At 38.3% G+C, this 13,798-nt stretch overlaps 1 protein-coding gene and 1 long non-coding RNA gene across 2 annotated transcripts in view; one reads left to right on the top strand and one right to left on the bottom strand.

Annotated features, from left to right (window-relative positions):
- LOC139124946 (uncharacterized) overlaps nucleotides 1-13,798 on the bottom strand; it is a 477,972-nt gene that overhangs the window by 123,695 nt on the left and 340,479 nt on the right. The gene's annotated exons all lie outside the window — the stretch shown is intronic.
- The window catches only part of LOC139124577 (paired amphipathic helix protein Sin3a-like), a 43,552-nt gene continuing 35,826 nt past the window's right edge, over nucleotides 6,073-13,798 (top strand). Inside the window, 1 exon segment of the mRNA XM_070690708.1 lies at nucleotides 6,073-6,213. The gene's annotated coding sequence lies outside the window, so the exon portion shown is untranslated.

Genomic DNA, 13,798 nt, shown 5'->3' with positions numbered 1-13,798 from the left:
TTGTTGAAAACAAATGATTTTGAAATTGCAAAGAAATGTCAAAAACGAAAGGAAAGTCAATCTTGTCAGCGAGGATGGAGATGGTAAGGTCAGGGACAGGCTCTGGGCGTATGTAGATTTTGCTCGCAGTCAATAGCATCTCTGTACTTCTAGCTCTGACAGCGAGTCTGGAGTATGGAGTGCCCTCGTGCGACGGACATTCTCGTGTAAATGAAGTTAGACTGAAGGGTTTTTCTATAAAATGTTTGTTCTCATGATCTGATACGCCACCTCATCTCCATATCTGTCTTCGGCGCACGATATGTTAGAGTGATCAGGCAATGGTACGAACAGGAGTGTTATGAAAAGGTCATTGACTGTACACTTTCAATAGATTTTTCAATATATTTGTTCCGTCTGTTCAATACAGTTTGTCGTTCTACTCCCAGATTCATGTCAAAATGTCTTGTTTTTTAACTTGTCAGCACACGAATATGATCGACGCATGTCCAACGTTATCGTTGACAACTGAGATTTAGTTTGAACATGAATTTGTGTGTCAACGATAGTGCTGCATGTCGTACACTGTACGGTCTGTTTACAAGGCTATAATACTGTGTAGGTCAATCACATACCCTAACCTAGGGTCTATGCTTCAATAAAAGTAAAAACAACAAGAGACAAAACCACCTACGTCATGGTGCAAGCCCTATGACAACGTCACCGAAAGTTACTGAGCCATTGTCGCTTTATTGTAGATATATCTGTGTTGTATGGTGAACTATATGTGAGGAAAATGTCGAGTGTGCACTGTTGATGATAGTTGGTTGATAGTTGATGATAGTTGGTTGATAGTTGATGATAGTTGGTTGATAGTTGATGATAGTTGGTTGATAGTTGATGATAGTTGGTTTTCCACGTTCGTACCTTGATGTACCTAAAACTGTCAGCAAATTATCCCTTTGAGTGCTGCAATTTTTCCCGCAAAAATTTTAGTTCAAAATTTTGCCAATTTTTATGAAGTCTTTTTGTAATATTTTTGACAGTTTTGCCCTGAATGGATATTACTTTTTACTGGCTTATGTTTTTGATCAAAACTTTTGAAAAAATATGAGAAGAATTGTCTAGGTTACAACTTATGAAGGTGACAAAAATTGACTATGGCGCTCAAAGGGTTGCAGCTCTATAAGCTGGCGCTGTATCTTTATGCAGCTTTCTTCACAAAATAATACCATCAAATCTTCGAAGAGAAGTTTTGTATTTCCGTCGTATAAGCCATGTTTTCTTATGGTATCACCATTTCAATCCTTGGTGGTGCATTTGGTACTGTGGTAGATTAAATTCAGGCGCTTAACGCGTATATTTGCGGCGGTCACATTTCAGTTGTAAATCGAAATTGTCATAATCAGCGAAATCGTGCGTTTGTCCAGAATGTTTGAACAAGTTTTGTTGTCACACTGCGGTTATCATTTTCACATAAGTTGCATTTGATTTCAAAAAACATCGAAAAAAGTGCTAAATTATACAGCTAATGGTATGATGACAAGCAATCGGCATTGCTAAAATTATGTGCAGAAAACAGTGGGTAGAATTAGAGTCTAGGTGTTACAGGACAGTAGCAGTATCTTGTGATGACATTAATTTCGTTCAGTAGAAAACAAACATTTTCTGATCATTCTCCCAGCTTATTTTGAAATACACCGGGTGCATACACATACAAGCTGAGCTTACGTTGTCCACACTTAAACACAGAGTCTCTCGAAGAAAGTGTATTTCAGAACAGAACATATACAGACATCAAAAGTTTAACATGATGAGATTAAAATGTTGTACGTTTTCAACAGTTTACTGAGAAAGATACTTATAGAATTTCTGATGGCTGATCAAGTTCTGAACTCGTAAAAATAACTGTTTCAAAATTTGCCCGAAGGCATATAGATAATTTTATCTGTGCTTTGTATGACGGCTTCGTCTTCTATCCTCATTCACACAGCTGCTTTCCTTTCAAAACAAACTTGTCAGGCATAAGCCGATGTATTCCATTCGCGTTCGCTGTCCCGAGGAGCAAATTGTGTAAGGGCAGTAAAAACAAAGTAAGATGCGGTGTGTATTCACCGAGGGCAGCAGTCAAATACCGGCAACATCTATCAAACCCGCTATGCGAAAGCGTTGATTCACGTATTGTCTGGGTTATTATGCAACGCAAATGCAAATCTACGTGAATGAATACGTTGTACTCTATTTATATTTACAACAATGTATATTTGAATTGCTATGTTATTAATATTATACCTGTAGTTCATTCATTTTTGAAAATTGATTATTATTTTTTTGGCATATAATGATCGAGTACAGCTGACTGTGACTTTTGAAGCTTTTTTCCGTTATTTTATTATGTTTTGAATTCTTGTTGTACTCTAAAACCCCCGGTGAAATGTCTCCAGTACAACTTGTCAGCAGACTTTTTTGTGCAATGCCCACTGTTGTTTGTTTGTCTTTTCTCATAAACGGATAGTGAAATTTCGTTCTTTTGCTAAACCGTCAGGCAAGTCGTAAAAAAGTGCAGTGGGCAAGCAAAGAGAATGGTCCAGTTGTTTGCTGGGATTTGCCACTGGTATTGAGGGGGGGAGTATGTTGCAAAGACAGGACAGCGCGATTTTTCTCAGTTTGAAGAGGGAAAGCAAGGGGGGCTGCCTGGCGGGGAGTTGGGGTAGAGGAAAACTTGTCAGAATCCGGGGGGCATTTTCAAAGCATAATGGGAAGACTGCTGTGAACAGTCTGCTTCCTTTTTATCCTTAAAATGTTGAACAGCTAAGGAATATTCCTTCTTACACTGTCTCAGCATCAGTTGGTTTGATACCCGGATGGAATTCTCAGCTGAATCCAATGCTGTGCGTTATATCAACCACTGGGGGCCCTTTGATGTTCCCCTAGGGCAGTGTTGAATCATAGAGTGGCTTTGTATTTTCCAATTCTGACCACTTTTTGAAAATCATAGAAACGGATTTTAAGGTCTATGTGAAAATCAAGTCATCAATATTTCCCGATGTTGACATCAAACTGCATGAATAAGGTTATGTATGGCCAACTTTCCATCTTCAATAATAACTTTTTCTTTATAAAAATTATTTAAAGTCACTTTATGCAATTTAGGTTTAAACCATGTTTCAGTAAAAGTAGTGATTATTATTAAGGTAGTATGCGCCTCGAAAGTGAATGACTTAAACTTTTTCTCATACTTACCTGAAAGAAACTTTCAACCATTCTGTTACCAAATCAACAATAAAAATCGGTGGTCACCGTGCACAGTTTGGAACTAGAGAAACAAATTACCCAACATTTTTGCGATATTTGAAATTCAAAGTGGCCGCCATCCCTGTGTTATCTTAGCGAGGGAAAAATTAAATTTTTGATTTTCGAAAAACTAAGACGGTAAAAATTTTTCTTATTTTCTCCAGGAGCTTTAAAATGAGCTCCCACAAGTGGTAGATCAGAAGAGAATTGTAGAAATTTGAGTGTCCAAATGTCTGTCCCCCCGGGCGTTCTACCTTACATGTAAAAAGGCGAGTAGTTGCAACATTTGATGGCCTTTCCACTTTTTTGTTTTGTATGTCGATTGGAAATTCTTGCTCGACTTCCAAGCTGAATCATGTTTAAACGCCAACTTTTCAGCTTGAATTCTCGTCCCAAACCAACTTTTCACTTGCCAACGATAACAATGCAGTTTACACATGAACAGGCTGAGTTGACAACCTAAATACTGTGTATCTCAACATGCTTTGGGGAGTAGAACAAGAAACTGTAATTTACATAAAAAACAAAAAAAATAAAAAAATCATCAGAAGTCACAGCTGCGAACTCTTTAGTTATTCACCTTTGTGATGAAAATTCAAATCGAATCACCGAGTCCACAGTAACTGGCATTTAAGAGTACGCCACCTACAGGCGAATGCGTGAAATACGGAGCATGTCGAGGCCATCTGCGTCGAATTAACAATATGGTGCGTTGTTTTGCATGTAATTAGCCTCACGTGGATTAAACCCGTAACCGGACAATACAACATTTTTGCTCGCCAAGAGTAAAAAGTGTTCCGGAAAAAATGGAATCGTCAGTCCACGCCTACTGTCGAACGGAAACAGCCGATGAATTGAATTTTTTCCATTTCATTTACACAAATTTGTAATAAATGATGGATTTAAATTGATAAAATATAGTTTATCTATGGACGGTCGTCAAAAGAAATCATACACAAAAAGAAAAGTTGTTAAAAACTTAAAATATTCCATTAAAATTCTTCTCTTGTCTACTCTTGTGTCGGCTTATACGGCCGGAGGCACCATGCATTGCACTGTGAATGGTATTAGACACAGTATCAGATATTGGACTCAAGCAAGGTTGTTGCGCCGGCCCTGACCACGGAACGTCACTCCCCATTGATCATCTCAATCATCTAAGTGGTGGGTGCATGGTATACATCGTCTTGTAAATGTGTTTTTCCCAAATTGTTCAAGTGGGTAGAGGGTTATGGGTGGCTCATCCTACAAATGGGACTCTCGCCCTGACCAAAGTACTCCGTCAAAATAAAAACAAAAGGAAACCGTTTAGAGAAAATTAAATGCCTCATTGGAGTGCACATAGCTTGGTGTTTAACATTATTTCGTGTAGCTTATATGTACATTTCTGTAGTGATTTTCCTCTCGCCTGTAAAAATGATGCTCGATCACTGTGTGAAGTTCTCGTCTTGATTAACGAAGGGGAATTTTTGAAAATTTCTCTAAGCGATCTGTGAGGAAAAGTTTAACTTTCATTTGCCAAGTGCATGTACTAAAATCAATTTTCCATTTCATGAGTAATTGTAATTCGTGCACCTCGAAAATGCGAGACCAAAACTTTCGCTCAAACTTTCCTCAATGAATCTTTCCATTGTCCTCTTTCAAAATCACGAATAAAAAAAGGGGGCACCGACGGGTTCAAATTTTGGTAGGAGAGAAACAGATTGCCCAAGCGGATATTTGCTCTATGGCGAAGACGGTGGAAAATTTTCTTACACAAGAACTTTAAAATGAACCCCCCACAAGTGGTAGATCAGAAAAGAATTGTAAAAGTTTGAGAGTCTGAATATCTGTCTCCGAGGCGTATTCTACCCTAATAAGGTTAAAACTTAACAAATGTTGAAATGAAAATAAAAGAGAAGTTATCATTATTATTATTATTATTATTATTATTATTATTATTGGGAGTATTTTCAGATTATACTGATGTTTTTCATGATCCCACACATGGTCCCTGCTTTCACGATCTCCACAGTCATGATGCATGTCAACCTGCCGAATACTATTTCACTGTAAATTGTAACAAACAACGTGTAGGCCTGCGTCAAAGATAAAATAATACAGTACAATTCAGTGGTGAAAGACAGTTTTCTTGGCTGCCCTTGCAGCTATTAATTCAAGTTACAAACACATCAAAAGAAAAAAAAAAGAAAAACAAAAGCTCACCGCTGGGCCTTCGCTAACTGAACCCCCCTCCCTCTAAATCAAGTGCATGCCCATCCACTTTCCTTTTTTTTCAAAGTTGCTGGCTTCATAAAAGGAATAAAGTTCCCCTCCCCTTGATTACAAAAAGGACGCCCGCCCGCCCTTTTCCCTCTCCTACCATCGCCAGTAATATACAACCTGCTCGCCCGGGCGCCAGAAACCCAGGCCCAAGTAAGTTAGTAGGTACACCGCCGCGGAACATGCGAACCATGATGGAGGTCCGTGTATACCATACCGGTGTATCCAAACTTCGTAAGCGAAAAGGCTGTCTTTGGTTCTTCATAAACGACTCGCTGATTTTGATAATCTTTTCCCTGGCCATATTTATTTTATCGACATATGCTATTGACATTGATTGGAATAAATCTCGTTTTTCTTCAACGTTTACTATTCAAACTCGGAGAAAGATAAAGAAGCACAGATCTGACACGTTCCCTTGTTGACGTGAATTCAAACAGGAAGTTCTTCACCGGAAGCGTGGGCGTTGGTCACGTGACGATTGTGTTTGGCGCGTCGTGTTTGAAACGCATAGCGCAATCTGATTGGCTTTCGCACGCCAGATTGTGATGATGTCATATTGTTGCTTTTGACCTGCAAAATCTGTATGCAAAGTATCCCCAGGAAAAAGTATACGACCGAGAGCGCAAATATCAGGTAAAATCTTCGCCTATCACGGTCATCCGAACTTGAAAAGAGGTGAGTTTTGGTCCAAACATTCTTAAACCTGTTTTCAGTGAGGTAATAGCGATATTTTTGTAATCGCCATCCGCTTTCTGGTAAATTCCAAGTGATTTCCGTAACGTTGTGTTAACGCTATGTACGCTCGCTACTGTTGCTTCTGAATAATTACCAAAACACAGTAGATTGTGGCTTAAAATTGTTTTCGAGTGTTGTCAGTCCCGTTTATCTCAAATTCCTTCTTCTTGAGGGTGTTAAGCCTGAGATCGAGCTTCCGGGACGGGTTAAATTGTGTCGCGAGTCATTTCATGTACACACTAGTGTATTTGTTTGCTGTAAAAACCAAGGTCTCTCCATTTTGCTGTGTTCCCGCGAACCCATGTAAACATCGATCACAGAAGTCTTGAAAAATATCCTTTCAAATCCCCCGAAACTGGGTCCAGTGAATCTTGAACACATAAAATACCCAAAGCAGAAATATGGTAGATTTTGGGAAGGTTTGTCGGCAAATAAAAAACATTGAAATTTCGTTCTTTGATGGCATCTCGCCAGTTCACAATTTCTGTCCGTCTATTGCAGCCCTGTGAGGTTAGTAGCTCAGGACACAGTATCGGTTACACGGAAAAATCTCGCTTGTTCGTCCGTGAAAGTCGACTGATTTTGTACTGAAAGTGTCTTGAGTAGTCTATCTACGCCCTGTAGAGATTCAGTCAATTTTGGATGTCGAGAAGTGGTGTAAAATTTGTGTAAAACTTGATAGTGGCGATGTTTTTTGTAGCCATCGCCTCGTTCTCTTCCTGGTTTTTCAATGACAATATAATTGTTTATCGGGTCGCACCATTCGTTAAGGTGGACGTGTGAGCGGAAAGGTAATTTCATTGCATAGTTTGAACACAATGTTATGATGAAAAACTATATTATATGTATAATGAGGCGTAATTCTTCGGAAATCCCGACTCTCTTTGTGTAGTTTGTCGCGGGTCAGCGATTTAACATTTCGATGTGGCTGCGTTCAATACTTGTCGCCCACTCAATCATGATGGAATCGTCCGGTCCCGGTCGGCCATATTTGTGTTGATCAGCGACAGACGCTTGGTGCAGGAATATTCTGTTCCTTTGTACACCGGCGGACTCGCGGATCTCGGCGAACATGTAAAAGACCAAAATCAGTCTCCTTTGGGATAAACTTTTGTTCAGCTATGCTTGAGCTTGTCAACCTTGTGAAATGGAGCGAATTTTGATGGCGTTTCAAGTCAATAAGAACGGGCACAACAATCTGTGTACGGTCGTGTGTCCCATGGTGGCAAGTGCGTGGGCGGGTGTTGTATGTATGTGTCGCCCAGTGCAGTGTAACTTGTAACATGCGGCCAGAAATTCGTGGAATCAATCAGACATTTACGAAAATACAAGACGAACAGGGCAACAATGCGTACACGCACTTGCTTGCAGGCAGTGGATTGTTTCGCGAATTGTAACTCCGGTCAAGTATTGAAACAGTTTTGAAAATGATATTTACTGTAAAATATGTACAAACACTGCATCCTTACATTGGACATTGTTTCACCAAATTTATCTGCACCGTCACGTTTACGTATGACTTTTCACATCAAAACTTTTAAACATGGTAAAAAATTATCACTGTTTACCCTACATCTTTCCAAAGTGATATATGTTTTCTTTCAACACAGAGGAAAATTTTCGAATTTCTTGGGACTCTGAAAAGCAGCGCTGTATTTGTGTTAGAGTTATACAGCTTGGACATGAGAGAAAAAGCAAACATGTTCAGTATGTTGGCAAGGATTATCTTTCCATGAAAATTAAATTTCTCTGAGTTTTAAAATGCCAAACTTCATGAAAATTGTGAAATTTAGATTGCATGATAAGTATTGTGTAATGAATAATTTCACCATTTTTGTAATACACTCAAATCTGTTTTGGGAAGGGGCTGTTAAAATGTCAATTGAAATATCATATTCAGGGTTTGTACAATGGCGAGTCTTTCCTCACAACAAGACTGTTACAAGTAAAGTGGGAAAATTCATGTTGCTGTCACTACTATATCCTTTCATATTTTATGAAGGATGTGCGCTCAAACTTGAATTCAGTGGCAAGACTGTCCAGCTCTATGAGTTTCCATGATGCACTAAAGTCCTAGAATTGAGCAAAATCACACTGTGTCGGCGCAGCATTTCCACCAAGTTCCAGATTCCAGCATGTGTTTTCAGAAAAAATATCACAGTGTTTTTGGTTCAACTGTCAGCACCATTCTTTGTGGCATGTAATGGATGACTCTAACTCGTGAGCTAATATTTTAGTAGTGCTAAGTGTGTGTGAAAATAATATTTGTATGATTCACTTTATTTTTCAGTACCTGATGACACTGTCATTTATTGCGCTGACTGTAGTATACTCAATAGTGTCACAGTGAAGCCCATATCACAAATGTTTACTAATGTGTCAGCTTGACTTGACATATTGCACTGCATCTTTCCATTTATGATGTGTTCGGAAATTCTCATCTGTAAACCGTTTCAGCTGTTATCATTAGACCATACTGTTTCACCAAATCCATACTTCGATCACTTTCCCTCCCAAAATGACATATTTGTACCAGAACACAACCGGTTCTTCTTCTACAAATTTTTGGGTCCCCCTTCATCCACAGTTCTGTTGGTTACATCACCCCTCTGTTGAACTTAATGGTTCGTTCCAAAGTGTTGTCTCCCTTGGGTGATGCAGGCTGTGGTAAAACAAAGTAGGGGAGTATCAATCTGTCCTGACATGAATCAAGCTAAAAAAAACCCTGCCATTCCTGCAAGAAGCCATACAATTACTATAAAGCATGCACTTTGTGAACATGGATTCTCTCACTATGTGCTGAAATTTTTTAACAGAAATAATAATTTTCTTGCCTTTTTTGGCACTTGTTGATATAATACTTTGTCTACATGTTGCCAAAAATATATTGGGATTCAAACAGGATCTTATTTATCACTATATTCTTTTAACGCTAGTTTTCCGTAGACTGTCATGAAGAATTATTCCAAATTTTACCTGTAAAGCATGTTTTACTGTTATGTGCATGACCACTTACAATTTTTTGTTTTCAAGAATTGAAACATCTTTCTTGCTTAAATGATAGCCTGCAAGCCAAGATATGTTTGCACGATCTTCCACTGAAATCGCAATTGTTATTTAAACACAAGACTTCCTTGTCCCTGTATGGCACTGCCAATACAGATGGTGGTTGCAACTGCAGCAATGGGAAACACCAGATGGAAATAAAAGCTTAATAAGCAGATAATTTGTATGTATTTTGTAGTATTTTTGTTCTCTCTATGAAATACAGGCAGCAGTTCTGCTCTCAGAGTCAAACAGAAATTTCTATTGTGCCTCCTGTCACAACAGGCTGTGTATAAAGCTCTGTTACAATTGGTTTCTGAATTTTAGGGTGGACAAGAATTCATTTGTCAGTAATAACAAATATATTGTTATCAATCTTTTGTGACTCTTAGATACAACACATTGTGTTTTAATAATCTCAAACCTTAAAGAGAGAGGGAAATTTTTTTTTCCCCTCAGCAGAAACATGGATATTTTTATTAAAAATAATGTATTATGTCTTTTCAAAGCAATATTGCTTGAATTTAACTGATATGTAGTCCTATTTAAGCTGTTTGAAAAGTAGTTCTTCATAGTAGTGGGGTGAAGTCTTATGTGAAGCCAGTGAATGAAAAATAGGTCTGAGTGTCTGAATAAGTTCTATTTAGAGGAGGGGGGAGTCATTGTGTCTTTATTGTGGTTAACCACATTGTTGACCTCATCCATGAGTAGCTGAGGAGTGATTTTATCACACGTCCCCCCCCCCCCCCCCCCCCCCCCAAGTTAATTTCAAGGCGTAGTGACCTATATTCTACAAGGATCAAAAACTTTTGCATGAAACCGGCGTTAAAATCATTCTACTTTTATTTGTCCAGTTTCAGTAACCCTTCGAATGTTGGTCACAAGTTGTAAGTGATGTGATTAATTTAAGTGCCAAAGTCATTTTTTAGTCGCCTTTACAAAACATACCCTTGTCAATATTTTAGGATTATTGCCCAAATTTTGATAAAAAAACTGTAGCCAATGAAATGTGATGTCGATTTGGTCCAAAGTTATCAAAAAATTCAGAAAAATTGGTAAAATTCTGCATTAAAATATTGGCGGGAAATTTAAGAGCACTCAAAAGAATTATCTTGTTGGGATGCATTTCAAGGCCAGTTTTCAATAGTTTAATGATTGCATGTAGTTTATCTTTACTGTTTGTAGAAAAATTTGACTGATGATAGTGTATGCTAACTCTGATCAATACTGTAAAGTCTTTTGCTTCCAAATTTGACGTTTGTGCTCCTGGCATCTTCAAAAATACGAGAAATTCCTGTTCAAAACAACTGGAACCAAGTCAAGTGTGGTCCTCATATTTCAAGACAAAGTGCACTCACATTGTTGATATGGGCATTGAATATGTCTTCTGAAATAAAATAAAATTATTTAAGATCATTCAATTAAGTTCTTCAAAAATTGTGCATACTTTCAACCAAAATCGTCGGATGATTGTGAACTGTAGCCCACTCCTCTTCCCTGGGATGAACTTTGATCAGAATTTGTTTAAAATCTGATTATCCCATAACCGTATGAAAACTTGTCATATTATAATATTATTATCACTTTGTCAAAATTTGAAAAATGTTTCAACAAAAATCTTGCCTTTGAAAATGCATTTATCTTCAGTTGGTGGAAGCTAAGATGGATAGCCCTGGTATCATCAAACTTGTTCTGTCTGATTTTGTTCCGTAGTGTGATCTTATCAATCTACAGGAAAAAAATCCTATTTATTGGTATATGTGTAGCGTGGCTGTCACTTAGTCCATAAAAACAGAGTATGGCAGAGATGGGTTTTTGACAACATCACATGCACAACACCATCAGTACACAATACTTAAAACAGGGTAAAAAGCAAAAGTGGGTTCATGTATGATGTAGGTCAACATATTCCTTAAAAGCCCTCAGATTCATAAAATTTTTGTTGAATTTTTAATAACCATGCACATTTTTTTTGTTTCAAATTTGGCTGTTTTTTCTGTGCATTGCATCTACTAATAAAAAAATTCAAGTCCTCAGCCAATCTTTCATCCTGAATGCCTGTTAAATAATAGAAAAATACATACTTTTTGTCAGCATTATTTGATTTAAATGGACAGTGAAAAGAAATTTTAGGCTAATATCCCCACTGCACATGTTATCATGGTATGTATGGGTCTATATCACTGAAGCACTTGCATTCCTTGAAGACAAAAACAACCCAAAAATAATATGAAAATGGAAAAGGTGGAAATAAGTCTGTGTAGCTGTAGGACAGTGTACAGATGAAAATTGTCAAACCCTGTCACCACCATGGTTTGATCCAAGCCCATTGAAATCAATGGTGGGTGTGGACCTGCTTATTTTGAATTAGGGGTGAACAGATGAACTATGTTCGTGCAGAACCTGCAACTCAATAAAAGGGGTTAGTACCTGTCACTTTTGAAAATGTTTTAAGTTTTGTTCCACAAAACAACAACATTTTCCTGCCATCCTGCACAAAGTATGTCAAAAGGTATGGTATCAGTCCTGCCATCAAATGCATTGTCTATAATAATATTGTTGTTGACAAATAAATTCTTGTCTTCACTGAAATTCAAATGTTAAAAATAATATTTTGCAATGCACTCATACACGTAGGGGACTGTGCAGAAAAATTTAACACTGAAAATTTGAAAATAATGTTGATTGAAGAAAAAAAAAAACTATTTTCCAATCAGAGGGAAATTTAGAAAATTCTTCACAAGTTTTAGAGCTCATTGAGTTACGTATGTACGCAGTGTTTCCCCTGGGTTCCAAAATCTTGTAGCAAATTTGGCTAGAAGCCCTAAAAATTATTCGCCAAACCAGATATTCAATTAGCCAAGCCGATACCACTGATCACAAATGACGTCATTTCTTTCTCATGCGTGCTACAGACAACGGCACGAAACCTGGTTCAGCATACTAGTTTTTCAAACGAATCAGATATCCATTCTCGTAGCAGTTTAAACGTAAAATACCCTCAGACTTGAGAAATATGTGCATTTTTTAGACCTCCAATACATTTGCTTTACGCTTGAAGTTTAGCAAGCGAAGCTCGGACAGCGCACAGCATATCAATGGCGCTTGGGTCAGGGTCATCATCAAAGACGTCAGTGTGTATTCACAGCCAGCTTCAATCATGCCATGGATCGCGGAAATCACGGATCATAAATCCAAATGTTCACGTCTAGAACAGAACCGTAAAATATCAATACCCTTTTGATATGGAGAAATATCTTTTTGTTTCACTGACGATCAAGTTAAATGCTCAAATATCGCGACAAGACTTGCGTATTTATTTGCACGATGTGAACGCGGAACTAGGCCGACTCGGCGGACGAGCGAGCGCTTCTCTGAAAGTCTGTAAACGATGTCACGTCACAATACACCACGGTCCGTGATACACTGAAAATTGTCGCGAATTTATATTTAAGGAAGCCAATTCACACAAGTTTCTAACGCCAGTAAAGGTATTTTCTTGTTGGCAGCAACACCACGAACATTTTCGCTATTCAGGAGTGCCATGCCTTACTCGCTCTACGTTCTAAAAAAATGTCATGCGTATGCTTTTGACCATGCATGCCGCTACCTTCCTTTCCAAATTCACAATCGACTTTCCTAATTGATCATAATTTTTCTTTCCATTTCATAGCTTTACTTGCACTTAAAATGTGTGTTGTAGGGGTGGTTCCCCCCATATTGGTGGAGCAGCCAAAGTCAAAAAGGAAAGTTTGCCGTTTTGCTTAGTTTCACCGTCACTACGATCCTTCAATTCAATTCAGTGTTGACGATGACATGGCTGTCACTGCACGGAGTTATCTGTAGGCACACATTGCGCGTAGTCAAACCCAAAACTTCGCAACATTTTAGTCAACTAGTCATGATATACATGCGGTTATTGATTTGTGAGTTGTTTCGTTACAATTTTATTCATACTGTATGTGTTACAAATAGGATCTCCTGACGCATAAGGTCGGGGATGCACAGAGATAAAGCATTACATCTCAAGTTGAATGCAGGACATGTGCACGCGGACAAAGTGATGACGTCATAGTGCAATTTTCGATTCGCAAGTTTGGCTAACTTTTGCCAAAATCTTCTCGCCAAACGCTACTTTTTTCTCGCATTTGCGATTTGGCGAGCGGGCAGCGGAAACACTGTGTACGTGTATGTAAGTATGTTTTATATAAGATTAATTAACGTTTACAAGCTTTAAATCCCTCATAAAGTCTTCTCCGAGCATTGATACCTAAGTTTGGTTACGGCATTTCATGGTACACTTGTGTGGAAACCACACCTGTGTGGTACTAGAATTCTACAATTCCACTCCCAGTAAACAGCACAAAGTCAGTGTGATAACAAGGGTCAAAGGTCAGGCTGTGTGGACTGTCAGTTGCACTAAATTGTAATAAAAAGGCATTGCTTCCGTTTTACGTCAAAAGAGACTTTGCTGTCGGGT

The sequence above is a fragment of the Ptychodera flava genome, assembly GCF_041260155.1.
Source record: "Ptychodera flava strain L36383 chromosome 23 unlocalized genomic scaffold, AS_Pfla_20210202 Scaffold_24__1_contigs__length_23054250_pilon, whole genome shotgun sequence".
Taxonomy (NCBI): Eukaryota; Metazoa; Hemichordata; class Enteropneusta; family Ptychoderidae; genus Ptychodera; species Ptychodera flava.
This window is presented reverse-complemented; position numbering and strand designations above follow the sequence as displayed.